This window comes from Garra rufa, chromosome 10 (genome assembly GCF_049309525.1).
Source record: "Garra rufa chromosome 10, GarRuf1.0, whole genome shotgun sequence".
Classification (NCBI taxonomy): Eukaryota; Metazoa; Chordata; class Actinopteri; order Cypriniformes; family Cyprinidae; genus Garra; species Garra rufa.
Genome location: NC_133370.1, coordinates 35,436,645 through 35,444,086, shown reverse-complemented (window position 1 = coordinate 35,444,086; position 7,442 = coordinate 35,436,645).

Genomic DNA, 7,442 nt, shown 5'->3' with positions numbered 1-7,442 from the left:
TCTATCAATGAAGATAAATTGATCATGCTAAAAAGTTGTATTTTTTTAAATCTTTTGCTATGTGACTGAATAGGACAAGTTCATGGTATAGTTAAGTAAAAAATAAATAAAAAACAACAACTGCAAAATACGAACAATGAAAGACTAAGTGACCCTTTATATTTTCTCAAAATATCAGACTCTCAAAGATCAGACATATTTATGTAATTACAATACATATTTGCATTTTTTGTTCAAAGATGGTCTGTAGGATGGCTCTCTAGTCTCTACTCTGTCACCCTCTCTGCCTCTCACCCCTCCCCCCTGCAATAATGAGCTTCTCTGTGCCTGACTGAACGCACACACATACTGTAGAGACATTCACCAGAGTGACAGCAGGTTTCTGAGTTATTTTTTTAATTTTCTTTAATTCATTGAAGCTTGTATAAAATTAATATTTCCAGCACTTGCTCAGAATGATTAGATCTCTGTGTGAAAAAAGTTTTAAAGAGTTTGGATGCTGCACTTTAAAGATATAAAAAATTAGGGTTATGTTTTTTACTATATCTTTAAAAAATCACCACGTCAACACCGTTCGAGATATCCAAAATCCGCTCGCAATTTAACATCTTCAGAATCTTCTCTTCATGTTAAAAAAAGTTTGGGGTGAACAGCTGGTTGTTCTTAGGAGTAGTGTGAATTTGTTTACTACCTGATTTTTCAAAAAATCCACATTCAAATCAAAATAGCCGGCTTTCTGTTGGTCTTAGCTAATGAGTTTGATTTAGAAAGTTGTCAAGATTGATGAGAACAATACAAGTACAGAGTTTGGTGACTGTAGGAAAAACTAACCCCCCAACTTTTGTCAAAAGATGGCGCTATAGAGTGCCTGCTCCACGCCCATTTATGACCTTTTGCCAGTGTCTAACTATCATTAATATTGATGTGTGTGTTGAGTTTCATGAAATTCTAAGCATGTTATCTGCCTTGAAAAGACAGGAATCTAATTTTAAAGTTTGACACGTTGCCATGGCAACAGCATTTGATTTATCATCGACCCCTTTACATATTCTTTATCGGCCGTTTTTTGACATGATTTTGATGAAGTTTAAAGAAAATCGAGTAAAATTAAGAGGCTGATTTCAAAGCATTTTGAAAATGACACGTTTCCTGCTGCCAGTTGGTGGCGCTATAACTTTGACTCATAATAGTCACATTTATGGAATCGGCATCATACAACGAACAAACTGGTGAAGTTTCATCAGAATCAGGCAATGTGTGCAACAGTTATTAGACACTTCCTGTTTCTCATTTCTCGCCAAAACTTTGTCGCCTTGCCATGGCCAAACCGTTCGAGATATCAAAAATCCCCTCGCAATTTAGCGTCCTCAATGTCTTGAGATCATGCTGACCAAGTTTGGTGACAATCCTATAGAAATCCTGGGAGGAGTACGTTAAATTCCAGAGCATGTGCTTTTTAAACAGCCCTAAATATCTCACTTCCTGTTGCGTGGAGCCCAGGACATAGAGTACAAAAGTTGTTCAGCTCGGTGAGTTCTATATGTGTACCGAGTTTCATATCAATACGTGCAAGTATGTGTGCGCAGTACATCAAGTTTTCAAACTGTGTTCCAGGGGGCGCTGTAGAGGCCCTGAACCACGCCCGGGTCCCAGCCTCTGTGTCGTCCGGACGACGGCAGATTCCAACGTGTGTGCAAATTTTCAAGAGTTTTTGAGTATGTTAAGGCCCCCAAAAGTGCCCCAACGGTTGAAAAAAAACAAAAATAAAAAAAAAAACAAATAAGAATCCTTAGAAGAACAATAGGGCCTTCGCCCTTTTGGGCTCGGGCCCTAATAATAAACGAAGCAGATCCAATAGGGTCCTCACACCATCGGTGCTCGGGCCCTAATAATAAACGGAGCAGATTCAATAGGGTCCTCACACCATCGGTGCTCGGGCCCTAATAAGAATCCTTAGAAGAACAATAGGGCCTTCGCCCTTTTGGGCTCGGGCCCTAATAAGAATCCTTAGAAGAACAATAGGGCCTTCGCCCTTTTGGGCTCGGGCCCTAAATATACTGTAAAAGACAGTATGGGATTAACAAAAAAAACATTTCTCCTTCCCTTTATTTCTTCCTTTCTGAACGTAGTTTCTGGTCCAAAACAAGGTTAATTTAATTTTGCTTTTTAAAATTCGTTTTATTTTGATATAGTTTTCAAATTTTCAATAAAATTTAGCTTAGTTTTTATTAGTTTCATTAACAATTTTGTTAGTTTTAATTTAGTTTCTATTTTGTGAACACATTTCTATTTAGTTTTTATAAAGTTTAGTTTCAGTTTTAGTTTTTTGGAGATCAAACAGATCACGATTTCCTTGCAATTCTAAACTAAGCAAAATAATGTGAGACAAAATATCAATTTCTGCAGTATATTTAAAAGTGTTTAATTCATTTAAATTAATTATTAATCATTTAATACATAATATTTGTATGTTACAAAAATAATATATTTAATACACCAATTTATAATATTCAATTTATAAAAAAGTGGTTTGAATAAATAAATGACTTTTGAAAAACATTACTGGATGAATCTGCGTTTTTGAATCAATCGCTATTCATTTTTTAACAGTTGTTTCCATCTAGTGGCGAAACAATGCAATCGACACAAACATTACTTGAAGCGCCAATTACTTTCAAAAGACGTGCTCTATTTTGACCTCTACCATAGACATCAATGTTTATATCCAAACTATGATCTTTAATTGCTGTGATAATATGAATGGCTGTATTTGAAAAGACTGTTTGTGAAGCTGTTTTTTACATAAACATGATGGCTGCGCTCTCTGTCCGCGGCAGTGCAAATACAGATTTAAATGTTCCGTAAGGCTTTTTCAAATCAGTTTCCTTGCGCAATAGCATGCTCCTGGTTGCCGGAGCTTTTGACACCAGCTTCCAAAGGGCTTTCCGTCGCTAACCACATCCTCAATCCAAGCCCAGCGCCATTTATTCTTTATGCCTTCATCGATATCTTTAATGTCTTCCCCTGGCTACATAAACATAGCCATGACTTACGGTTTGAGTTGCCAGTATGAGACACACATTAGTACAGTATGGGAGCTAAAAACACCTTCGCGCATGGAGCATTGCCTTAACCTGTATCAATCTATTTGACAAAGACACAAGGTCCGCCCCTTCCCTACTTCTAATTGGCTCATTGGCTAGTATGTGTGTATTGTTTGAGTCGTTGAGCGTTAAAGCTACTCTCTGACCTGCGCATCTCAGATCTAGAGAAATGACAGCTCAATATCCGCGAACCTGATTTTTTTTTTTTTTCCCGCAGCCACAGTACGCCGGAAATCCGGCGTGGTGCCGGAACGCTATCACCCCTGTGGGAGTGTTTCTCAACGGCTCTGGCATGAATAACAGCCCAATGCTGCAACATTCTAACTCCTCATTTGCCATCATAGCAACTCATTGTTTACTTTTAGCTGCTACTTAAGCATTTCAGATATCAACTGTCACCACTCAGCAAGATACAACAAGATGATTTTTTTTTATCTAATATGTATTATCTCCTTTTTTTTTACTACTAGAAATATGTCACTATATTGATAACGTGTATATAAATGATGTATAGCATCGTCAAATTAACTTATCTGCTAGATAGCTAGATAACACTAGGTAATGTTAGCTAGCTAACTTAGCTACCTAATAACAGTGGTGGAGGTATTATTCAGATCATCTATTCAGGTAAAGTACTAATACCACACTGTAAAAAAAAAAAAAAAAAAAAAAAATGAACTATCAAATGTAAAAGTACTCATTGTGCAGTAAAATGGTCCCTGTCAGTGTTTTACCATTGGATAAACATTACTGCTGCGTTAATGCGTTTTGCATTTTAATGCTGTAGATGTTTAAGGTTGTCCTGTGACAACCACGTTAAAAAATGTTAAATGTTAAATTTTGAGATTTGTGACTATTTATTTTCAAGCTGATCCAAGGTTTTAAATAGTTTGTTTAGCTTCAGAAGTAGGAGAATTTTCTCAACTCATAAAGGAACCTTCAGCCTTCAGTTTATCTAAACTTTAATAGTATATAGTTTTCACTGGATACGTGGGATATGAAAAATTTTAGTCTGAAAAGTAGTACCTAACTCAGATAACTGTATGGAGTAAAAAGTAACAAATTTGCCTCTGAGATGTAACGCAGTAGAAGTATAAAGTTGCATAAAATGGAAATATTCAAGTACAGGTACTTGAGTAAATTACAGTTCCATAAAACTAATTTCATGGTAATATTTATCTTTCCTCTGTGATGGTAGAATATATAAAAACAACAAACCATGAGGAAGTTCTATAAAAGTTGAATCAAAAAAGTGGTTGTCTCATTTACTTGATATCCGTATTGATTCACCTTATTGTATGAAGGCTGTTTGTGATCGGCCGCCAATGGTGTCAACTTGGAGAACAAAAAATAGCATTTAATTTAAGATGAAAATAAGATCAAGACCCTCGATCATGTTGTGATCAATTCTGTCGTGCAGCGCTCAAAATTGTGGACAACATAAGCTAGTTACGTTGTAAAATAACCTCAGAAATGTTTTTTGAACTAGTTCATTAAAACAATCTATCCAAAAAGAACCTTTTTATGGACTTCTAATCACTATTAGCGAGTGAGAGATAAATTAATGAGTGCTTCTCAAATGTCGAGCTCAGTACCGACTCGTAGCAGCTGAGATATGCAGCCTTTGTAGGATTCAGCCTTCCGGTTGGAAGACACCTATAGAAAAGTTTTGTTGAACTGAAAACGGCTCTGAATAAGGAGTCGATTCCCCTTGATGGGATCTCGATTCAAGGAAACTATTATTTTTGGAATCGATTTCCACCCCTAGTAAATGCACCTAAATGCCACTTGAGACATAGCTTCTGTGTTTCCTCTACACTGCAAAGATGAATTTTGTTGATACTGATTTAATTTGCTTGGTAACAGCCCAAATGTCTTATTCTTCTAATTGACTGGTTAAAAGTAAGAATTTGACTCAAAAGATGCACAGTTTTAGAAAAAATGACTTTATAAAGGTAAAAATTGCAATAAAAGGTAAAAATCAATTTAAACATATTGGAAAAAAATAATTTCTATCACTGCTGTGAACTGACCACGCAGAAAATGTTTTAGAGTGTTTTGTAGCTTGCAGTTGCCCACTGAAGTGAAAATGACTGTTATTAAAACTGACACTACAACCCCTGGCAAAAAGTATGGAATCACCACACTTAGATGTCGTTCATCCAGTTTTTTTTACGTCATAGCAAATAAACAAATCACAGATATGACACAAAACTATTTGTTTATTAATTCAACATTCTGGGTATGTGAAACATACCTTAAACAAATGAGATTAAGCTCTTTTAAATAATGGAAAATTATATTCCATATCAAGTACAGGAAAAAGTATGGAATCATTCAATGTTGAGGAAAAAATTATGGAATCATTAACCAAAAAACACAAAAAGTACTTTGTTGCTCCTCCTCTGGTATTTACGATGGCCTGAATTATTTAGGGCGTGGACTTCACTAATGAAAAACAATATTCTTCATCAAGCTGGTTCCAACTTTCTTGACTAGCGGTTGACAGATCAGCTTTGCAAGATGGAACCTTGTCATGGACCAGTTTTTCAATTTCCACCATACATTTTCAATCAGATTAAGATCTGGACTATTTGCTGGCCATGTCATTGAGTTGATGTGCCTTTCCTGAAGAAAAGAGTTAACACTCTTTGCTCTATGGCAAGGTCCATTATCATACTAAGATCATTACCAAACTTCTTTTCTATTGATTGAATGAGAAAAGTGTCCAAAGTTTCAATGCAAACCTGTGAATTCACTGTTGAGGTAAGGATAGTCATTTTCCGTGGTCTTTTACCTGACATGCAACCCCATATTAGAAATGAGTTGGAAAATTTGATAGTTTTCTTCAGGCAGGCATCTTTATATATTTCTTTAGAGTGGCACAAGAGAAGAGATCCAGCATTATCTCCTTGTCCATTGCAGATTTGTGATTCATCACTGAATATCACTTTCATCCAATCATTCACACTCCATGACTACTTCTCTTTAGCCACTCTAATCTTGTTTTCTTTTGTTTATGTGTTAATGCTGGTTTTCATTTGGCCTTTCTATATGTAAATCTCAACTCATTCAGCCGGTTTCTTACAGTTATGTCATACACATCGACTACTGTTTCCGCCCATTTGTTGTTCATTTGTTTCGTTGTGAATTTTCTATTTTTAAGGCAGTTTTCTATCTTGATGCTTAGATGTCTTCCTTGATCTGCCTGTATATTTTCGTTTTATAATCTCTCTTTATAATTTTGTTTATACTTACATCAAACTTTAGAAACAATTTCCAACTTAGATCCAACTTCTTTTGCTCCATTCCATGATGGATTTCCATCTTGAAGGAGTTTTATAATCCTTTCCATCATTTCAACTGACAGCTTTCTTGTTGGGAGATAGGGCTGCACGATATTGGGGAAAAATTACATTGCGATATATTTTTTTCTTGCGATATATATTGCGATGTGTACAAATTCATTTATGTTCATCAGGTTGTTTTGAACTGCTTAAAAATAAAATAATAATTCAAGAATAATTGGGGTAATTTTGTAAGCATTTTCAAAGAATAAAAAAGTAAAAGTACAGTATAATCAAAACCCTGAAATAAAATACTTTTTAAAGCTTACTTTGGGTAGTTTCATAAACAGTTTGACTCACCTTATTCACTGTCAATTCAGGCAAATCAAGGCTCTAATATGAAATTAATAATGAATGTTGCTTTTACCCTGATGAAAGGGAAATCAGCTTCTTCCTTTCACGAAAAACATTAAAAGCTTAGCCAAGATGGAGGAACAGCTAGCTGATCATAGCTGTTACAGGGATAACATTTTTTAGCAGCAGAGCTACTGCAAGCAATTTTTAGTTTTGGAAATCCATTTATCTTTGCTGAAACTTCCGCGTCTGTAGGAGAGCGCGGGTCATGGTTGCTTAGCAACGGCAGACGCCACTCTGCCACTCAAGTTACAGAGCGCTTTGGAAAGAAGGAGAAAGCGACGCGCCTAGCGTTTTCCACGCGTTTTTAGGCGCGACATGTGAACGGTCCCTTAAATTCGTAGTGTTTCCGCGAGTTGTGGCAACATCTGCCAGGCACTCCCGACAAAGCATCTGTTTTTGGTCAGCAGCATCCTTTTTGTATCCAAAATACTTCCATATGACCGACGTTGCGTTTCTTTTTGCGACCAAATCTTCCATTTCGGCGCTTTTCTCCCGTCCCGCGCTCATTTCGCCATGCGCACGCAGAGACTGCATGCATGAAGTAGGTGAAGCAACGTGGGCATTGTAGTTTTTAAAGAACCCTTAAATATGAGTTAATTACTTTATTTTAGACAAATATAGATCCGTGAATAGA